Source organism: Agelaius phoeniceus, chromosome 7 (assembly GCF_051311805.1).
Source record: "Agelaius phoeniceus isolate bAgePho1 chromosome 7, bAgePho1.hap1, whole genome shotgun sequence".
In the NCBI taxonomy this organism is placed as follows: domain Eukaryota; kingdom Metazoa; phylum Chordata; class Aves; order Passeriformes; family Icteridae; genus Agelaius; species Agelaius phoeniceus.
The window spans coordinates 50,824,283-50,847,339 of record NC_135271.1 but is presented as its reverse complement, the minus strand read 5'-3'; the positions used below and the strand labels follow the sequence as shown (position 1 = coordinate 50,847,339).

At 42.4% G+C, this 23,057-nt stretch overlaps 1 protein-coding gene across 5 annotated transcripts in view; it reads right to left on the bottom strand.

Moving 5' to 3' along the window:
- TANC1 (tetratricopeptide repeat, ankyrin repeat and coiled-coil containing 1) overlaps nucleotides 1-17,658 on the bottom strand; it is a 74,097-nt gene extending 56,439 nt beyond the window's left edge. For 3 of the 5 annotated variants that reach the window (XM_077181832.1, XM_054636207.2, XM_077181835.1), the window contains exon 1: nucleotides 4,345-4,470. The gene's annotated coding sequence lies outside the window, so the exon portion shown is untranslated. Of the gene's footprint in view, nucleotides 1-4,344; nucleotides 4,471-17,599 lie in introns of those variants that run through there. The other 2 variants (XM_077181836.1, XM_077181833.1) reach the window with 2 other exon arrangements.
- Between the last annotated feature and the right edge of the window lie 5,399 nt (nucleotides 17,659-23,057).

Below are 23,057 nucleotides of genomic sequence, written 5' to 3'. Positions count from 1 at the left end.
GTGACACCTCTGTGTCAGGCAGGCTATGCGCCACTGTCACCTGGCACCCCCCCTACATTCTGACAGAGCTGGGCCACCAGGCATCTTTTCTTAAAAATAAAAGGTGATAAATTCCATTAACACTTGCATCACTAATCGGCGGGAATTCTGCTGCAGAGCGAGATGAGATTGAGAACAATTCTACTGTAGGCTATGGTGGTTTTTTCTCTTTTAAGACCACCCTGTATTACAGAACTCTAAAACATGGAGGAAATCTGCATTTAATGATAATCTACAAGTTCCAACTTGCATCACCATGAATTAAGGGCAGCTGATATAAACCAGTCCAATATTCAAAATACATATCTGTAACTTTGTATATATTTTATATATTGCAGATATTCATTATGTAGTTACAATATTTAAGATCACTAGAACTTTAAGCTGCATATAGTTTTCCAATTTCATACACACCCAGATACAGCTGAATTCTCTAATGCACATGAGGAAGAACTAGATGACTTCAAGACCAGCTGCATTCACAAAATTATTTTGGCCATTTAGACTGCAAAAGTGCCTGAGAAGTGCTTCACAAAGAGTGCCTCACCGAGTCAGTCACCTCACAAACACTGCAAACCATAACCCTGCACCTGTTGACATAGAGTGTTTACAGGAAAAGGTCAGACAGGCGTAATTCAGTGAGCACTGACACCAACTTCCACGGCATCCAGTAAAGGCAGCTTTTGACTTGACCAGACACTTAAATTTCAGTAAGGGCCGTGGCAGAACTCGCCGCTGCCATCACTGCACATACCTCCTGCAGCCCAGCAAGAATCCCAGGCTGAGGTGTCACACCAGCCACGAGGCTGACAGCAAACTGTTCTGTGCCAGCACCCGAGGACCCAAGACACCACCGGGACACCTCACATCTGTCCACAGCTGGCCGATCTGCATAGCCGGTCACTCCAAAAGCCAGAGGAGCTTCTGCTTTCAAACTGGCACCTTCATTAGAAATTAGTATTCCAGATCAAGAGGAGAAAATATGTGAAATATTAAATTGATGACACCACCTCAGGAAGCAAAGCCCATGTGCCAGCAACGCTTCCAATCACTCAGTGCAGAAATACCTCTCACAGGCACAGCTGCCTGGCCCTTTGTTCCCACACTCTAATGAACATCCCTCAGGCACAGGAGTATCTCCATACTTTACAAGGAGGCCAAGCACTGAAGCTAAGATATTGCAAAATTGAATATTCTAGTAACAATGTACCTTTACAGATTAGGCTTATGGCTTAGCAAACCTCCTCTTGGTGAGAGGGGGAGCAAAAACAAAATTCCAGAAACACAACAAGAGAAACAGGACTTTCAGAAGTTAAAGTAATTCCATGAACACGAACTAGAATGCATATAGTTCAAGAAGCAGGAGTGACGATGATGGATGAAAAAAGCCTACACAGTGATGTATCACCTACACAGCACAAAAATCTGAAATCACTACACTGGATAAACCTCTCAAGGTTTATGAAGCTGGAAGACAGGGAGGGGGAGCAAGAGGACATTTTAGCTATGAAAGGAGACCAAAAGCACCCTGTTTGACTGAAGCACAAACCAAATGAAATAGAAACTGTGCTCCAGTTCAGACTCTCCTACACTCCAGTGAGCAGGAGATGGACACCACAGGAGACTCCAAAATATCTGTGGAGAGCCCAAACACAGCATAGAGATCATCCCCTGAGCTCTACAGTTTTATACTTAGATAAATAATCTAGTCAATTAAGCATGCTGAAATACCTCTACAGAACTTCTCAAGTACAATGACTACAGAAGGATTAATTCAGTCATGCTAAACAATGAATTTTAAAAGGAAAGGATAGTAGGAGACAGCAGAGCAAACAAACATATTAACATTAGACCACACAATAGATATTCTGCATTAATGAGCAACTGATCCCTTTATTTACTTCCCTTCAGGATAAGATCAGAGAGGTTAAGGCTCCACAAAAACAAACTTATTAAAAAAAAAAAAAAAAAAAAGATGCACTTATCAAACTAAACTTAAACACAAAACTAAATGTAGTGAGGATCATGTAATGTTCCAGAGGTTGCTTCTGGGGTTTCTTCAGTTTGGTGTTACGCTATGCCTTCAATACTCAGAGGTCAGTTTTCTAACAGTGGTGCTTCCTATACACAAACATATTGTTAAGAAATAAGACCTTACACATTTGTTAGGCCATATGCTGAGATCTTTTTTTTCCATTGCTGCAGCTTTGTGATAAAAAAACTCTCCAACCTCCACATCAAGTCTTGGGAGCTGAAAGCAACAAAAAGACTTGAACTAACCCAGTTTTCTCAGACTTTCCCACACATAAAACCTAAAGCTGACCTTTATCTATTTTTCCAGAAAACATGAAGATCTAACTCCTGAAAGAACCTGAAATACCACTTTTTAGTCAAAACAGCATCCCTACATATAAACCTTAATTTTAAAATAATGGATATAAATTACAATTTACAGATATTTATGGATGTCATTACAAATAACTAACAGATCAGGCTGATATTCTTACATGCACAGGAGTTTGAAAACTTGCTAAACAATCTTTCACCTTCAAAGAAAGGTTTAATCTTGATAAGAGGAAGAAGTTCAGCTAAAGAAAAACAAACACCTCTGCTAAGACTGCTCAGCTGCCATCCAACATATAATTCAGATCACAAAGTTGCCATGGCATCAACTTCAGGACTGTGGTCATACACACAAAATGTCTTTTTTCCTACATACTCTTATGGGAAGCTGAGCAACTCTGGCCATGAACCAAATATGTTTTGGCTCTAAAGCAGATATAATTCATTACCATTTGGACATTCCAATGGTTAGCGACACTGAGAAAGCAAGGCAACCAGAACTTCAGAACATCCACATAAACGAAGCGCTGAATGCACTACCCAAACAGTGGCAAAAAGAAGCAGTACTTATGTTTACCTTGCTCACTGGCACTATTTAATAATATATTCCCATTTTTCACTTAAACAGCACTTATACAGCAGATCAGAACAAGTGGGAAAGGTTCATTTTTGGCCACTGTATAATAACAGCGGAAGGAAATTTTCTAGGATCTAAGGCATCACACTTATTTCCCAAATTCCCTGGTATTTTCAATTTTTAAGTATCAGGCTATTTTTAAGCAACAGCTATCAAAAATACGAGGTAACATAGGACTTCTGCATATACTGAATAATCCTGCAAAACTCTGAAGTAGGCTGGATGAGTAAAACATTTAAAATACTCCAGACCAGCGAACAAACCTCTTGCCAACTGTTTTTACACCCAGCAGTCACAGAAGCCCAAAGTAAACCTCCCACATCCTCAGCTGTTAGCTTTCCAAATGGTGCAAAAGCACCGGCTTCGTCAGAGACCGCCATGTAAGGCAGAGCAGGCGAGCGCCACTGCCACCCGCGGGGCTACAGAGCAGGGACCACGGGCAGGGGACACATCCGCATCACACCCAGGCGCATCCAAACCTCCTTCCATCCCCCGGGGTCCGACCCCACACAAAGGTATCTCCAGACACATTCTGGTTTTGAAAACAGCAACTCAGGACCCAGTCCCCTATCTAACAAATATGCATTATGAGGCTATGGCAAACAAATACTGAGAAAGCAGAAAGCTTTAAGAAAGTCTGCTTTAAAATACACTGTTACTATGCACTATCAGTAACTCACGTATTAAAAACTAATCAACTTATTGTTTCATCATTTTATGCTTGAGATCCCAGCAGGGAACACTGATGACTTCTCGGGCAGGCCCTTCTGCCCCAGCCGTCAAAAGAAGGTCGCTGCCCACAGGCACACACGTGTCCCGTCCCATCCCATCCCCGCACGGCCGAACCCGCAGCCCGGCTCTGCCCGGGCCGTTGTGCCTCTTCTCAGGGGCTCTTCTTCGCCTTCCAATACCGAAACCAAACAGAAACACCACCAAGAAAGCAACTTTAGAAGAAAGCAGCTTTTTTTTTTCCCCCCCCAGATCTTTACTGGTAAAGGCACGAAAACCGCCCCAGTCACCGAAACGTGACAGTGCGGGCCGGAGAGGCGGAAATCCCGGCCGGGCCCCGCCCGGGCAGCGCCTCCCCCGGACCGTGCCGGCCCCGGCCACCCCGGGCCACTCACGAGCGGTGGGCCACCCCCGCCGGCCCCGGGCCGCGCCCCTCCGCGCCCTGCCCCCGGCCCGTGCCTGCCCGACATGCCCGCACACGCTCCTCCGCCAGAAAGTTTCACCGGCGGCTCCGCGCCCGCCGACCCCGCGCAGCCCCCGGCCCGGCCGGGCGCGGGGCGAAGAAGGAAGGAGAAGAAGAGGCAGGGAGGTCTCACCCAGCGGCGGGCCCGGCCCCTCGCCTCGGGCTCCGCGCGCGGCCCAGCCCGGGCTGCTCCGGGCTCCTCCGGGCTGGGCAGGCGCGGCGGCGGGATGAGCTCACGGGAGGGGCGGCGGCAGCGCCCGCCCCCCGCGGGACGGGCTGGGGCGGAGCGGGGCCGGGCTGGAGCGGAGCGGGGCCGGGCTGGAGCGCTGGGTGAGGCGCAGCGAGGCAGTGCCCGCTCGGCCGGGCCGCCCTTCCACGGGCTGCGGTGCTGCTCCACAAACGCCGACCGCTCAGCCCCGCAGAGCCGGGCCCGGGCCCGCGGACCGTGCGCTGCTCGGAGCGCCCCACCATCCGTGCGCTCCGCCCGGCTGAGCTCTGCTCCTGGGAACCCACTGGCACAGCTCGGGGCAGGGGGCTCCTGCCCCGAGCCCCGCACCGGAGGCCATCCACTTCTACCCAAAGCAGCCTTCCATCAGAAACACGAAAGTAATCGCATCGGAGCTTATAAAGGCTGCACACGGCAAAAGACGAGTGGAATATAAATAATATAAATAATAACGGCAGCTCTGGAACAGATTGCACAGAGAGGTTGTGGAGTCTCCCTCCACAGGTGCTTGTATTCAAGAACCGTCTGGACACAATCCTGTGCCATGTGCTCTGGGATGACGCTGACTGATCAGGGAGGTTGGACCAGATAAGCCACTGTGGTCGCTTTCAAACTGACCCATTCTGTGATTCTGTTAAGATCTCTGACTGTTCCAAGTTACTTTCTGAACTGGACCACACAAGGCATTTCTGACAGCCAGATTTGAAATGGCAGGTGTAGGAGGAACAAGGAGTGTGGCCCTGCCCACAACACAGAAAAAGACAAACTGCGTCCTGGAAAGCAACACTTTCAAAAGGGTATGGGGCTGCCATGGCAAAACCACATGACATCAGTGCTGCTGTTCCAGAAGCAGCCAGTGTGTTCTTTACCTGTACAAATGAACGATCCCAAGCACGTGTAGAGGTGGCATTACCTCTGAACAGCATTCCCGATCTATCCATCCATATCTTCCAAGATACTGAAGAATGAGAGACTGCAGAAGAAATCCACAAAACTGATCTGAAGGCTGAAGATGATGCCGGGCAGCAAGAGTGTTAAAATATTTAGCTCCTCAAAAAGACATTTCAGATGGTAGCTGATGAGAAAAAACCTGAGGTAGTGGTAATTTTACTGTGGGGCACCCATGGTAACCCCAATAAGCTGTAGCAAAGTAGCCACCAAAGAGCATTATCTCTGGCTGAGAATGTCACACATAGAGAGATAACTGTCTTACATCAGTGGCATTAGCACTGAAGTGCCTGGTGGTATTAACTATGTTAAGTATAACACAGGTTTCGCAGTGGTGATCTGCATGCCGTTGTTATGAGCACATCAATCAAAAGTGTCAGCAGAAACATTCAGCTCACATGTTTTTCTCTCCCAACCTGAAGCTGCTTGCTTCTTCCACCCCAAGTGTCCAATGTTGTAGCTATTCCCTGCACAGAGGCCAAAGTGCTTAGCTTTGCTACACACAACCTCTACAATTTCATATAATTAAATACAAAAATAAATCCTCCTCACACCAGAAAGGAAAATGTAGGGGCAATCCAAAATACATTTACAAATTAATAGATAAGGATTTGCTGTTTTCTGTGCAAACTCTAATTTACTTTCATATTTAATTCATCATGACAAAGCAAATCTGAATTTAACCGCAAAATTACAGTGCCAGAATATTCTAGAACATTTTCTACACCATGCAAGCATTTCACAAGATGTCTTCCAATGTGTCTGTAAGGGGCACAAAGACAATCCATGTATGTGTTCAGAAAGAAGTGACAGGCCGATGCACAAGCAGCACAGTCTCTGCAGAACATTGGCCATAACTGCCTTGTTTGGTGTCAGAAGAGCAGAAGAACTGGAGACAAAGCCCTCAGGGTGACAAGAGCAACAGCAATAAGTGACATTACTCTTCTTTCACTGTCACTTCAGCAACTTGGTAGCCGAAGATTGGTTCCAGAACAAGGGGAGGATGCTGTAAGCACCTCAGCCAGCAGCAAGTGTACGGTGTCTTTTCCCCAGTGGAGAATCCGCTTAATCACGTACTCTTCCCTACATTTTGCCAGTGTGATGAGGCCTATATCTGGAAATAAAGGAATTTTCCTTCTAAGAGGAAATGTCAAAAGTTTGGGCAGCATTTTATGATTTTGTGTCTGAAATCTGAGACAAGAAACTGAGGTATGACTCCACTGTTGTTGGATCTATTCCTCAGCAGGTCCAGCACTAGCACTCTCTTCCTCTAGATACGAACCCAAAAGTTTTGAAATAGTACTTACAGTCAATTGGATTTAGGTCCTTCTTCACAGGAAAGCTCACAATGGATTCTAGTGCTTCCCAATTTGTCTCAGGAGAGCAAATGCTTTTGATATCAGGAACGTAAAGATTTTTGCTCCCATCAGTAGCTTCCTTCTGGGAAGTATTTAGCTCACAGCTGTTCTACTTTAACTGTTCTGCCTTGTGCTCCTTCCACTCATTTGTTCAGATGATTTATCCATTCCTAGCCACTGAAATTCTTCAGCACATAATTCCATGGTAATTTCTTCTTCTTCTCACAAAGGTTATGGCTCTCCTCAGTCTCGCACTTATCATGCAAGCTTCTAGTAGTTTTTTTATTTTAGGAAAACAGGAATCAGATCACACTGAAATAGAATGGCAGCAGTGTTCATTGTATTAACATATATGCTGGGAGCTAGAGAAATTCAAAATCAGACTTTTCCCCTTTTTCAGCTCCGCTTCAGTGTTGTTTATGTTAGTTCGTGCTTCTCATCTTAACCTACTATTCCCAATTCTTGGTTTTGGAAGGTGTTTTCAGGGAAGGTAATTTGTAAATTTCAGAGGTTTCCATTCAATGCAGATGCTTTTATCCCAGCAGATTCATTCTCATGCAACATAATAATTTGGTATTAAATCCTTAATTTACTGATTTTAAGGTAGTAGATTGTCATGATTTTAAACCCATCTGGAGATGAAACATCATGCAGCTGCTCCCTCAACCCACTTTCTTCACCCCCACCCCAGTGGAATGTGGAGGAGAATCAAAGTAAAACTTGCATATTGAGATAATAACAGTTTAATAATTGAAAATAAAATTAATACAGTCATAATGGTAAATAATAAAAAGGGAAAAAACAAGTGATGCACAATGGAATTGCTCACCATTGACTGAATAATGCCAGACCCCCCCCGCTTCCCAAATTGAGATAGGCCCTTCTGGGTACCTCCCCCAGTTCATAGACTGGGAATGAAATTCTATGGTATGGAATATCCCTTTGGTCAGCTTTGGTTACCTGTCCCAGCTCTGCTCCCTCCCAGTTTCCTTTGTGAGCCTCCTCACTGGCAGAGCATGAGACAAGGGGAAAAAAAGTCCATTTGTGAGCTGTAAGTTTTTAGAACAGCATATGCACTTCAACCAGCAGAAGCATGCAGTGTAGCCACTTCTGCCAGCCAAATTCCTAAATTCCTTACAGCCCAGCTCTGCAAAGTGTTTGGACATTCTGCCATCTCCCTGTTACCTCCTTTATTGTCTTTTTTAGTCATTACAATTCAAGGCATCAAAACTAATTTTAGAACCAGCAGCTAGAACTTTTGACATAATTGGAGAGCTCCTTGTGACATATTTACAAGTAGTGTCTAGAGAAACCTCAACAGACTTTACTGGAGAAGAGTTCAAATGCACACATACCAGAGATGAGCAACACACCTGTCACCTTTGACTGGTATCTGTGAACAGCTTCAGCATAATCAGTCTAAATTTGTGGTTTTGATTTGTTTTACTTTTTAAGGCTGAGATCCACAAAACAAACCAAATTAAAAGTTTTCAATTTCAGCTATTTTTTTAATAGATAACCATACTTTTCATTATTTAATATTTCTTGATTGTAACATATAAAAAACAAATATTTCAGGCTTATGCAGCTTAAAGGTAGCTCAGTTTGCTCCAACTCTCTCTTTAACTTTGAAAAAACATACTGAATGTGAAAAATTTAAACTAGAAAGAATTTAATAAAGTTGTGATCAATGAAAGTAGAGAGTTGAAATTAAATTTTAATACCAATCTTCATTGTAGTGACTATTCTATTTCAGTATATGGTAATTACATTTTTTGCAACTAAAATGATAACTATTATATAAAATATTTTTATCATAACTCAAGAAAAGCCTTAATAATTCCTTTAAATAACAACAACTTCTGAATTTCTCTCCAGAAGTCAGGCCCAAATATAAAAGAAATACACTGTGTCTAGAGAGGGGTTCAGGAACTTCATCTCTCAATACATAACTGTTGACTGTGGGATGCTATATCCAGCTTCCTAATGTTGCCTATTTCATGGAGCAATTAATTTGTTATGAAGCGACCACATTCAGAAACACACTATGTAAGCATCTACAAACTGAGAGAATCATACTGAATGTACTCAATACCAATACAGTCTGCACTCTTTCCTGTTCCTTGTGCTGCCTCACCTGTACCTGACTCCAGCTGGGAACCCAGAGACTGGAGGAAGGGTGGGGAGTCTGATACTTTTTGTTACCATGGAATTATGGTACCATGGATACCCTTTGTATCTTCACAGCTTCTAGGCAGTCATGTCCCCCATGAAATACTAAATGAGGATTTTATAAATTTATCTATCCTTTTCTTTGAAACTTTTTCAGCAGATTAAAATACACCTCCTTGGCAGAAAACAGCAGTATTTCTGAGAGCAGCTCAGCTGGCAGAGCTGGAACAAACTGTAGGCATACAGCAACCTCTTGTGGCAAATCCACTACACCTGTAATAATTAATAACCTTTGAAACAACATAAGCTTCTCTTGATATGAGTTATAAACCTCTATAAAATTGCTTTAATGAACAACTGGAGAGTCCCTGTTAGCTGGACACTCAACAATACTCTGTTGTCATTTTATTGCAAAAGTTCCATACCTTTTTGGTAACTTCTCATGGGCATCTCCTCACAGCACTGACGCCTTCTTCACAACACATCCAACAAACTCCATCCAGCTCTCTTCTCAACCAGTAAACCCACTCTTTTATAGCACTCATCCTTATTGGACACAGCTGTGGCCTATTAAGGGCAGGCTTGTTCCTGATCTTTGGTAATTAGTACAGCTGCAACTCCTCAGGGCTGAGATTACCTTCTGCACTATCTTTATTTTCTTACATTCTATCCCCCCACAATACTCAGACTTCAGAGCTGTGGTAGTCCTTCTCTTCAATTCTGGAATGAAGTAAACATTGGTAGCCCATTATAAATGCAGTATCAGACCGAAATTTCTGCTAATAATAGAATCTAGAAGTTTTTCTTTAAAATTGAGCAGGAGTGGCATAATGGCCACAAGTAGAACCTGTGGCCGTGTATGACAAGAACCATAAACATACTATAAAAGTACACATTCCTCCAGCCATCTGACCAGCTGGCTCTCCTGTGCAGGCTGAGGAGGAAAGGGCAGCAAGAAGGTGCAAGGAGGGAAGAGGAGGAATGACAACATGTGAAAACAAGGGTATTCAACAAGAGCAAGATTTCCAAACCAAGAGGGGCCTTCCTGGGAACACGCTGTGGGAAATGCACCCAACAGGAACAATATGAGTATGGCAGATGATTAGACCACTGAATTTGGGTTGGTTTTTTTTTTTTTTTTTACATTGTAGAAATAAAGTCTTCTATCCTGGAATTAAAGGTGAACTCAGGAAATTATTTGACTTATGTATGCACCACTTACCAGGAGTTTTGGGGCTGATATGGCAGGCAGAGGTTACTGTGCTTGAAATTATTTGCAGATTTATGCATACCACTTAGAGAGGAACAGGCTGAACAAGTACATCCTGCAACGCACAAAGGCTCTAAACAACAGCTACTATTTGTTTATTAAAATTAAGTCTTGATTAAGTCTTGTGCTGTAGCTCTGTTTTATTGCAACTTCCCAGTCTCGCCATGTGTAATTTCTTTGCCATTTCATCTGCTGCAGTTTCACACAAAATTCAGGAATCCCTTCATTTCAGTTCAGGCCTTGGTCTGTGCACTGAACAGCATATCCTGTAGCTCCTGCTGGACCAGTGACAAGCTGCACAGTCCTGAATTCCCAAGCAGCTCTGTCCAGCACCACCCAACCCAGGAGCACCAAGTGCTTAAGGGTAGAGTCTCTTCTTTGCCCCAGAGGAAACTCCTCCCTGCAGAGAAGTCCAACAGAGCGTGTGTGTCTCAGGCCATCAAACAGCACACGTGACATTACCAAGCTGACAAAGACATTGAACCAACCAACATGTATTGAAATCTCTTTTCACAGCTTTCATTGTCCCTTGGCTTCCCATCTCTGTAAGGTGTTTTGAGGGCTACAGCTAATAACAACTGCATATTAACCAACATTGTGTCCTCCAATATGGTGAAACAAAGATCAGGAGCAGAAATACTTTCCTGAAATCATGTCATTCTCACTGAATGCCTACATTGTTTGAAATAGTCCATGAAAAGCCTGAAAACAGTCTTCCTGCAGAGGTTTGATTTTTCTAGCAAACCTACTGCATTTGCTCTTTATGTGCTGAATTTGGTGGCAATTCATATTTAAATAATGAAAGCTAAGTATTACAGCTTGAACTAAATAAAACAAATTCCCTGCAACAGAAGGCACAACAGCCTCAGCACAGTATCATCAATGATGGTGTAAACACAAACTGGACACCACCTGACTGAGCAGGACATGGAACAGAACACTTGCCAGGATTTCCTGATCTGCAAGATTCATCCTCTAGCAGAAGAGGAGATTGCACCTGCTCTAAAATGGGCAAACCCACAACACAAAGTTTATCAAAACTAGACCTCCTAGGTTCTTGTCTGGACCTGTTTTAACATGTGAAAGTTTTACCCAGGCAGCACCTGGAAGATCCTTTCCATTCCAGCCTGCTCTCTGGCAGGCCATTGGGCACTCCCTCAGCACCCTGCAGCAGTGCTCCACATACAGGGGAGCCCGGTACTGCTGCAGGGCACACCTGGATTTGTTGGGTTGGGTGGGCTGATGCAGCTCAGACACATGGGCTGAGCTCATGCTGCAGAACTCCTGTTTGCCCACAGACACGGTCTTGCCAGAAACGCGAGTTAGGGAATGTACTTAGTTCATCTCTGGGACTGCACTTGCCAAGTGTGCACTGCACAGAGCAGTGCCTAAGGGCTTTTTGACAGACCTGTTCCATCCTTAGCAATCCCTGTATGACTGCCTGATTTGTGCCACAAAGGGATTTACCACAGTTCCCTTCTACACCAAGCACATCCCTCCTCCCTGAATGCACTGCCTTAAACAGTTACGTAACATTCATACAAAGCTTCATACAAAGTGATGTTTATAAAGGCCTGAAGAATCAGACCCCTACAACTTTTCCCTAGTTATTGATTTTCTTCAGAAATAAAAAACATAAAGATTAGAATTCTAAAGATTTTACAAATATTCTTTGTATAGGGAGCATGTATTGGCCATCAGTACATTAGAGTGCACTGTGCTAATTTTGGCTTTGAGAGCATGGATAGTCATTTGACACATGGAGAGCTTGGACTCAAGTCCTGTTTATTCACTGACATTCATATCAGTATTCACTGCCATAGAGCCAGCCTGGGGAATAGAAGTGTGCTGTAAACAATAGAAAAGCAGACTGGTTTCCAAATCCCATACCTACAACTTCAACACCCATAAAGTATATTGCTGCTGTTGTCCAGGATAACACTGATAGTATTTCACAAGTGGCTATCAGTCAGTTATGGAACCAGAGATAAAAAACAGTTGTCTTCAAAGGAGAAGCAGTATTTTAATTTTTTCTATTTATTCAAGGTGTAACCAAAATATTTATTGCACATGCTACTTATCACCACCTCCTGTGATCATAATCTCTAATCAACACAAGGGTATCTGCATTTGATGGATGGATGAAAAGATGCAGACATTAGTGTTAAATAGCAACACTAACTCTGGATAACCTTCCCAGGATCCCTTGATTTTAGAGGGATTATCTCACATATTTGCAGTAACTTTCCACTGCAGTCATGTGGAAAGCGCACCTTAAAAAGAATCTTCATTGACAGTATAACCATTTTTTGAGTATCACCCTTAACATTAAGCATGAAGTTAAGTATACAATTTTAGTGTACAATTTCACTGCTATAGTTATGCATGGAGCTGAAGCATATTTAGAACATGGGTAGGATTAGGATAGGTATAGTTGGGTTCCTCTCTTGAAAGAAACAACCCAAGAAAAAATTCAGATACGCTGCAAAATGATGGATGGATCTACACATGGGAAAGCCACTCAGATTTCAATGTTTAATGGTACAACAGAATCAAGCACAAAAGGCTCAAAATTTTGTGCCACCAAAAGGTGGGGTTGTTGGTATAATACTACCCTGGTTAAAGCTGTTTTTGTTATATGACTTTGGTACCACCATAATATGGGACTAACATTTAAACTCAAGGTAGATATTACTGAAAGTAAAACAATTACATCTGCCCTAGTCAAAGAGGATGAGAAAATTTAATTCCCCAAAATTTTTGAAATTAGACCATGTGATCAAAAATGCAGATCAGCAACAAATGTTGTTTAATCCACCTTGGTTTCTTAAACAAATAGAACTAGTAATGCAGATTAATATTTCTACACATAAACCAATGTGGTCACCATCCTGATGTGCTCCCCATGCAAGACAGATTGGCTACGTGGGCAAAACGCCACAAGGAATAAGAAGAATTGTGACTGGAACCACAGGGAGTTTTAAATTGTACAGATGCTGAAATACTTATAAATAACCTGAGCACAACCATAAGTGATTTAAGCAAATTGCAACACCCTCTGTGGTGTTCTCTACCAGCATTAAAAACTAATCAATGGCTCTTATCTGACACATTGCCTCAGTGGGAAAGAATCAATGAGCAAGCTCATAGTTGATCCCAGAGGCACTTGGTGCAAACCAAGGTGAAGGTTGTTTTTCTCTTAGCTACGTCTGAGCTCAGTTGCGGATACAATCAACAGCAGCAATTTTAAGAGAAGGCGAAGAAGGCACCTCCACCCACTGAACTTCAAAAAGTAATTTGGAATAATGACTGAATTTGCAAAGGAATTCCAGCCTTGGTGGCATTTAGTCCGTTATAATACCATCAATAGCACAGTCCTGGTACTAATCCATATAGGAGCCTCAGTGTCCATCACTCAGTCGCTGCACTAGGCCTGAATCATAACCGAACCCTACCCCAGAGAATTCCCCGTGTGCCCATGGGGAATGGCAAACCATCAGTGTTAATACATGCACTGCATGGGAATAGGGACTCACCTGTGCACTAACACCAAAGCCCTGACATTCGTCTGGATTCAGAATAGTGTTTGTCATTTTGAAATCCATCCTGATGAAGCTCATGAACGCGTACTTTAATATACTGGAAAACTACGTGCTTATATGAGAACAATTTGTGGCTTCATATTTGTAGATAACCTTATTGTAGATACAGATAATTACTCTAATGTTTGTGTTCCAAATTTCACCAAAATCAATGGGTGGGATTTCAATTATTCCGTTCCTGTCACATTATTATCAGCTATTGCAGTATATTTATATGCTGATTCAAGATCTGCTGCCCACCCCAGTTGGGATGAATCTCACTTGAGTAAGAAAATTATTATAGCAGGATGATCTGCAACAACTGCTGAAACAAGTTCAGAAGAATGGATAAAATACTTTGATTACTGTCCATTGTGATGTGGAAAGCACACAAGGGTTGGAACAAGTGAAAAGTGTCCTACCACAGGGGTGGTAAGACACTTTTCAGATGGTCACTAACCATCACTACAGGGAGTTTAAGTGAGAAGTCTTATCTTGTTGTTCTCCTAATACTAACCCTATTATGCTTTGTCTGAATTGCAGCACTATGTATTTGCATTTGGGAAATCATGAAGCAATTGATTTACCTGTCAGCCCCATGATTCCTTTCAGGAAAGTATGTGACAGTTCCAAAGTGAGACTTATGATATGTATAAGAAGCATCATAAGTACAGAAGTGGGGAACTGATGTTTAACAGGAACAAAGTTCCAAATAATAAGACAGAGAACAAAGCAGTTAAGCAATAGGAGCAATGGCTGCAGGAATGTAGAAAACAAAAAATTGATGTCCTATGTCCTTGAAGGGGAGGAAGCAAAAAGATCACACCCTTTTTATTCAGGACTTTATATGATGGGCCAACAAACCCCCAGGTCTGACTGCTTCTATGGTGAGAACTTGCCCTTGCCATGAACTTTCCTCATTAGATTATAACAGTAAAAGCCAAATCTCTAGCTCAGCCCCCTCTGCCCACCAAGAGCCCACTGCTCACTGAGCACATACCACGACTTCTTGGGCACTACACCTTGAGACTGAAACAGAGAGAAGCTAACAGCAACTTAACCATGGAGTGAAGTAAGATCTGCTTGGCCTGAGACTGTAACCTATAGGTGTGCCTGCCTTGGTCTGTCTCCATGCTAGCTCTGACAATTCACCACCCAGCAGCCCTTTCTGCACACAACTGTAAACAGATCAAAAACCTCCACTCTCTGTGGGGATCAATTTCTTGCACACCAAAAGGGTCAAATAATCAGTTTTGAAAGAATCAGAATCATATTCTTCTGCAATCACTACCTTAAAAAAAAAAAGGTCAAATTCTGATTCAGTGCAGCTCCACAACCAACTCCCAACAGCAGGACAGTATTATCCCCTGGCCCTATTGTCCCTGCTGTCACTGCAAGCAGGTCATGGCTCAAGGACATTGCCTGGACTGGGATTTACACTTGTTCCTCCCCATTTTTAAGCTTGACCCTTCATGATTGTACTACTGCCAGGCAGTGCTAGGTCTCATACACCATGCTACCGAGTCCAAACTCCAGCCATAGCATTCTCTGCACCTTGGCTCCTCCCTGCCACCTGCCCCCTCCTATGCCAAGGGTTCAGCTCCAAGTCAGGTAATTCTTTCATTTATCCACCCTAGCCCCAAACAGGTTCAGACAGACTGCTTCCACTCAGTTCTTCCTGCTTGCTGGATCTCTGCAGAGGAGCTGGGTTTCTTACAGAAAGAAATGCAAACAAAAAATACTTCTTTCATTGCACAGAAATCCTTCACAGGACTTTGTGAATTACTTATCATGCAGTAAGCCTCAGGCCTGCATTCAGCATGGAAAACCTCAGGCTCAACTGAAAGAAGCCCCATGTCTCTCAGTCATGCTTTCTTAGAATAATGTTCACATCAGCTTTGCTACCATTAAACTAAAAAAAACCCCAAAACAAGAGGGCTGACAGTTCCCATTCCTTCACTCAAAACTCACACAGTAAGTGAAACTTAGACTTTTTGGCATTGAGTAATTACTATATACCAGTAACACCAGGTTAGAGAGAAGCCATGATATAGTAATAAATCCTGAGTACATTTAGTAACTCTTCTCATATTTTATTGTCAGTAACAGAAACACAGCAAGATACAAGGCACACAGCTTTTGAGCATTTCACCACAGTGTGCCAAGTGCTATATAGAATAGAAACTCACTTTTAAGTAAACATAAGTGTTTTAATGATTATCTTAACATTTCCGTGGCTGTTGAATAATGTAAATTCTTTTAGGCAGTATGAACTTCTCCAAGGTAGGTTGTGGCTTTTGGTGAGCCACTTGTAATGTTGCTGCATGGATTTTGTGGCTCATCTGTAACATTAAAGGGGGGAGAAAAAAAGTTGTGATAGAATACAGATTTTCAGCTATTCTCTTTCTAAATTTTATCCTATTAAAGTAGTTTAAAAGGAGCAGTAAAACCTAAACCCACAAAAAGTTCAAGTGATCAATACACAGAACTCATGCTAACTTGGTATATTTAGTTATAATTTCTGTTTTCAAAGTGATATTAGTCTGACTACCTTTCGGGAATTTTTGATTTTTTTTCTTCCCTTGTTTAGTAGCTCATAGAATGATCTTCCAAGATAAAGAAAACACAGCAAATAATCAGTATGTCAGAGTTAACAGTAAGTTGAATCAAATTCTTATTTTCCCAGGTTCAAAATCATAATTATTACAGTAACTAACTATCACATTCTAAAGTAGCAAGGAAGTTTCATATACAAGATTGTGGAAACCAGGAGGAGAAGGAAATGGTGGGTCAGAACAGAGGGGATGAGGACAGGTGGAAGAGAAGGAGGATGAGTCGTATCTGTTCTTCATTAAAAAGTCTAAACAAAAATTCAAGATTTACAGGCTAAATCTATAAATACAACTGTTGATAAAAGGCTTGTGTTGAAATTATGCAACTGATGTTTTACTGGGCTCTAGGGATGAGGAACTCTTGTATGCTTCAGAGTCTGAACATTGCAAGTGTAACAAAGGGATGACAGCTGTCAGATCTTCAGATTACTATGCAAACCGAAGAGCTGCTTGTGAAATCAGCTCTTCCAAAGGGCAGGGGTAAGTCTGCACCAACAGCCTAATAAGACACAGGACAGGAGCTGTAAGCATGTGATAAACAGAAGGGTCCATTACAGCTGTGGGATACAAGATTTTACAAGATCCCGTAGTATTCCTAAGGGAGAAGTCAAAAGGTGCCTGAGTGAGTGATTTCAGGCCTCAGACGGCACAGCAAGAGGACATGCTGTGGCTGTTGTCTCGGGGATCATTCCCAGAGCAGGACACTGGGTCACCATCCTGGTGTCCCCAGCACCTGCCACCCGCCTCCCTCAAGCAGCTCCGTATTTCTGCTGGACCCTTCTAGGAGTCAAAGTGATTTCCATGGTAGGATAAAGCACTGAAGACAAGGTTTTGCTCGGCACTGTAATGCCAGCTGGGCCAGACACTTAGATGCCACTGGTAATTGTTCCCCATATTTCACTCAGGCTAGTGCACGATGCCACTTGACAAGCAGGACACACCCCGCTGCTTGGCTGTGCTTCTCTGCACAGGTGAGCACAGCTACCCAGGGCATGCTGCAGTAACTAGGAGAGGAATCACAGCAAGGACAGAAGCCCAGGTACTTTTTAGCCATCTAGCAGCTCAGCCACGCAACCACTACAGAAATAGGTTATCCCAAGAACATTTAGTGCCAGACGGAACACCTGCAACTGCCAGACACCAGTTTAAGGAAATTTCACTTTTTAACATTTTTTCCTGTTTAGCTTTATAAAGAAACCCTGACTTTTCTTTCAGACTTACTTTGTTCAGTGCTTCTGCTACCAAGACACCCATGTTCTGAGGTTTTGCAAAACTGACAATAGCACTGTAAAGCAGAAGAAAAAAATATTTAGCATTTCCTTCTCACAAAAACGCAAAGCATTTGTCACTTTCATTTTCCAGACTTAATACAAAACATTTTGCAATATAAATTTAGGATTTGGAGCTAAATCTTTTCATCACGTTAAAAACTATGTCATATCAAAAAAGGCATGCTGTTTCAGAATGGAACAGCAGAAAATCTATGACAGGCTCATATTTTTATTCAGATATCCAAGAAACTGTATATGAAATATCCTTGAATATCTCGAAAAGAATTTTTTTTTGTACACTGTGAAATAACTTCTCAGAAGCTGAGCAGTTATATCCCAATCTACAAAACATTTTCTTGATTCCAATTTAGACCCATGAAAAAAATTTACCCTCTGCTTTTGGAGAGTGTTTCCTTTCACAGCAACTATTTGTCACGCAAGAACTTTTTTTTCACAAGATTACCCTATTAACTTCTCCATATTCCAATGAATTACACCATGTTACCAATATTCCACAAATAAACAAATCTGTGGATATGAAACAATTTACTTCAGCAAGAGGAAGAACTTCAGATGGCACATTCTCCTGATGATACCATTATATCCACTGACACATCTGTAGCTTAAAATGGAGTAGTGAAAAATCATTATAAACCCCAAATATCATAAATGTAACTCTTAAAAAAGCAGATATTGCTTAAGTTAATGATTCTGTGGATTAGGCAAGACATTTCCTACTGACATTTCAATTTAGCAATTGACAGTTTGCTACACTGACAAATATGTTATTTAAGATCTGTTTATACCATTAGGTAACTATGACTATGGAGAAGACAGGTAAAAAATTACACCCAGACAATTGGCAACAAGTGAAAATAAAAAGCTTCTAATCCCAGAAAAAAAACAACAACAACAACAAAAAATTTCAGGAACATCACAAGTCATTCAAATTTTACTGTCATATCCTTATATTGGTTAACTTAACTTTTTGTAAAGTGACATTTAAGAAAAGTGCAGTATTTAGGAAAAATGTTCAGTCTTTGAAAAAGCTGCAAGAAAATACTTGTTTTAATGACCACATCAACTGGTGACTGTTATTTTACTCAAAATAGAAGTATACCTTCATTTTCAAGGCAAAACAGTTTGGTTAACCTTATAAAGTAGCAAACAGCAAAAGCCAAATTAGATTTTAGATTGAAATAGGGAGTATAGCCTATACAGGAGATAAGACTCTTCCTTGGGGGAGTTGATGTGGGTTTAATTTCCTTGAGAATGTGGACAGCCTAAAGTTCATTCCTATTTCACTGGAAACTGTTTGACCATTCCTTTATTAGGCACAGGTATGTAATACATTGTTTTAGTTTCTGTTCCATAAAACATGACAATAGAGATGAGATTCAGCCTTACCTTTCATTGCAAGGCACTATCCTTGGGTTTTGAAGTTGTTGGGTTTTGGGGTTTTTTAAGTCAATACTTATTTCAATATCAGTATTATTTTATCTACAATTTGCACAAGATAATTTAAGAATTAAACTCTTGTAGAATAAGAGTTTTCTTTGTTTTCAAGGATCATTGCCTATGAACTTGAACTACAGGGCAGGGGGAAACAGGCCCTGCATTGTAATACCTTGACTTTTCTTTTCCTGGAAGTTTAGCATTTTTCTCAGCAGGTCCACTTTCTTGCTTTTTAGACACTCTCATACCTCCAGCTTTAACTGCAAGAAGAAAGTGAAATGTGAGTAAAAATACCTACAGAACTGCATACCACATTACATACACAAGAAGAGAATAATTTTACCCAGGATTACCATTAACCAGAAATCATCTTTCAGTATTTAGCTCCATGCTTTACTTGTACACACACATACACAGGAGTAGCCAAAGAGATGCAGCAAAGGCTTCAAAATTCTGTGTCACAGCAGACTCAAATCAACTTCCAGACACCATAAACCAGGAAATCAAGAGTGGTTTCAGGCACCACTAACTATATTAAACCTTAACACCTTACTATGTTAATATGCATTCTTCCCTAGAAACTATTACATCTCTGATTTGTATTTTAAAAACAAAAAAGAAAACTGAACACCATCTGAACACTTTCAGGTTTTTGAACAATGTGACTAACAGCAATAAGGGCTTCATGATCAGTTCAGGAGATCCCAGAATCAATTTTATAATGCAGAGAAGAACCAGACGTATACTCATCTTGTACTTGAGTTCCAACATGTTTAATTATATTTTATTAACATATCTGCCAGTCACAAAACCAATTAGTACTAATTAAGCTACAGGCGACCTAACAACAACAATTTAAGTTCTGAGGCATATCTGAAAATTGAATTCTGAACAAAGAACACATAAAGTTATCTAAAACATTCTCTTGAAAGAAATACTTTCTCCCTCTTCAGGAGAGCATTTTAAGTTTTAAAACTGTAAGTAAGAAAGAACAACCTTAGTGTTCTTTTCTCATCCTTTTTAGCAGGTTGCTTCCCCTCTCAGCAAGACTCCTATTCTGATCGTGAACAATCAAGGCTAGAGTTTTAATTTGAGGGAAGGAGAGAATAGGGAAAGGATTCTAGAATTACTTAACTAGCAAGCATGAGAAATGCATTTGTATCCATCTGTAACTAATGCCCATTTTCTACCAAATCTGACTCCTAATCTGACTCCTGACCATGTATTTCCTGGTTGCAGGTTTAATTTTAGAAACAAAAATTCTCCCTCAGTCATGTCCAAGGGAGCTTTATAAGATCAGACTTATGCTATAGCTAGACTTGGCTTTTCTTCTCTTCCTAAAATGACATACATACAGTTAATTATACTGCTGTATAAGCAGCAAATTCTTTGCCCAGCCATCTTACAGCTGCAAATACACTGGAGACCTAGACTGAACCTAGTCCTTCTGGCAGCCTAACTGCAAAATTAAAAGTATCTGAAATGGAAGTTTCAACCATTTGTTTCCAAGTATCTACCAGCAAAGAGAACTGAGACTCTAAATACCCTCAGATCACAAGGTGTGAAACTCTTCCTTGTCTTTGAGGCATCTTCAAACTAAAATGACAAAGCATGTTAAAAAAAAACCAAACCAAACAACCACAAACCAAATATCAACAACAAACCAGACCAAACACACAAAAAAAAGCCCTGACATCTTTCAAGATCTCAGAGATATTCTCAACATAATTTCTCTTCATATAAATTCATCCAGAACACAACACAGGTTATCCCAAGTGTTCTCCCACACATTGATAGGCTCTCATCTTTTTAGGAGCCAGTCAAACCACAAACAGGAAAACCACTAAAATTTTGGAATTACATAAAAAAAAAAAAAGGTAACTGAACCTAGACCTGCAGCTTTTGGTTTGGGACCTTCCCTCACATGCAGGATTGGCAATTTCTAGATACATGCATTGTTTTTAGTTTTAATTTAGCAGGGCAAGGAGATCCAGACAGAAGCAGACATTTTAACACTATGAGGCTTCACACAAAGCACAAGGGGAGCTAGACAAGGAGGAGAGAAATACCCAACGTGGGAAGAGATACTGAAACATAGACAGTCTGGAATTGTGTCTGTTACCACTAGGCCCACAAAACAATGTTATCTATAGTGATTAAACATAACCCATGTTCCTTTCCATCTCTGCACTGACTTGAAACTAGCCACTAGGAACAGCCGTCCCACCTGTTCACACACTTCCATGGTGGGGCAAGAGTTAAACACAGATGCATCTGGGATGCTCCACAAAGCTGTTTTGTAATTTGGTTTCCAAAGCAATAGAGAGGTATGGCAAACTTTTAATACAGAGTTCAATTTTGTGATTTTTATAAGTGACCTGTTAGCCATGTAATCCAACAGTTAAGTGACAAAATCCTTACTAATTTCCATTTTTAAAAGACCATGCGTTTTTAAAATAAAACAAGAAAGTAAGGAGGTACACTCCTTTTTATGCTCTCCTCTCAAAAAAAAACCAAAAAAACCCTCCCAAAACAAAACAAAACTAACCAACAACAACAGCAACAAAACAACATAAAAACAAACCCGAGTGAAAACAAAGCTTGGCTGAATACTGGTCAGAATAAACCACTTACTCTGCTACCTCCACCCCTCGGCCAAGCTGGTCCCCACTGCAGTCACACATAAGCTCCACCAGGACTTTCTTGGAGACTTGCAAATCTCCAAGTTGCAGAATACTATCATGCAAGTTCAGAAAGACCAGTACCTGCGCCAGGTCACTGACTGCAGCGGTTTAAAGCCCCTTTCAGGTACAGCTCAACTGTCCCTGCCACACACACAAAAGTCCAGGAATGGACTAGAGACAAGATGAAAAATTTATTTACATCCCCAATTCATGTAGAAGTATGCTAAAAAAACCTCCAAACAAAAATATTTCCAAGCAAACAAAACCGTTCTATGGGGTACAGGGAGACAGACAAGTATGTGCTCCTCAGGCACTAACTGCTCCTAATAAACCGAGGGGAAGTCCCAACTAGTTTAAAGACTTGTAGTGACGGTTCCTCAGGTATCAAAGGCTGAGCCTGCAGTGACTGTGCTAGCAGCGACTATCTCCCAGCTCCAAAGGCTGAGCCTGCAGCATCTCTGCGTGTGCCCCAGAACAGGCACACACACACACACAGCTCACTCACTGGTGTGTTTGAGAGACAGCTCCGCACAGCTCCCGGGATGGCCCAGGAGCTGCTCACACTGTATGCATTTACACGCTCCCCTAACAAACACATGCGCTACTACACTCGCCACTACGTCCTTAAAGTCGCGGTAGTACATCCTCAGAGCCGCCACACAGGCAGAGCGGCGGCTGGAACAGCAGGCTCGAAGGCTTCCTCACAGAGAGATCTATCTCTGTGAGGCGGGGGGGGCGCTTGGTGGAGGGGAAGTAAATTCTTCACCTTACTACAGGAGGTGGGGGATACGGCTGCAACATTAAACACAGACATTAAACATTATATCTCAATAACGCCCGATCACCGCGCGGCGCCAGCCGCACACCCGCCGACCGAGGGCACCCGTGATGGGGCGGTGCGGGACCTGCTGGGAAGAGCGGGCCGCGCACAACAGACCCGCCTCCCCAATTCCCGGTCCTCTCCGCAGAGCAGCTGCATCTGTGTGGGACGGTGCGGCGGCAGAGCCCCCCCACACCGCGCCCGGAGCGGCCCCGGCCCCTACCTGCGGGAGGGCGGCGGCCCGGCGGGACACTCTTCCTCAGCACCATGGCGGAACCGGGAGCGCCGGGAACCAAGCGGGGCAGGCCAGGGCAGGACCACGGAACTGCGCAGGAAACCGCGCACCGACCCGAGCGGCAGCGCCTTCGGCGGTTCGAAGCGCTTGGGGTGGGGCGGGGCGGGGTCCTGTGAGCGGGGAGCGGCGCGAGGGGCGGTACGAAGCCGATAGT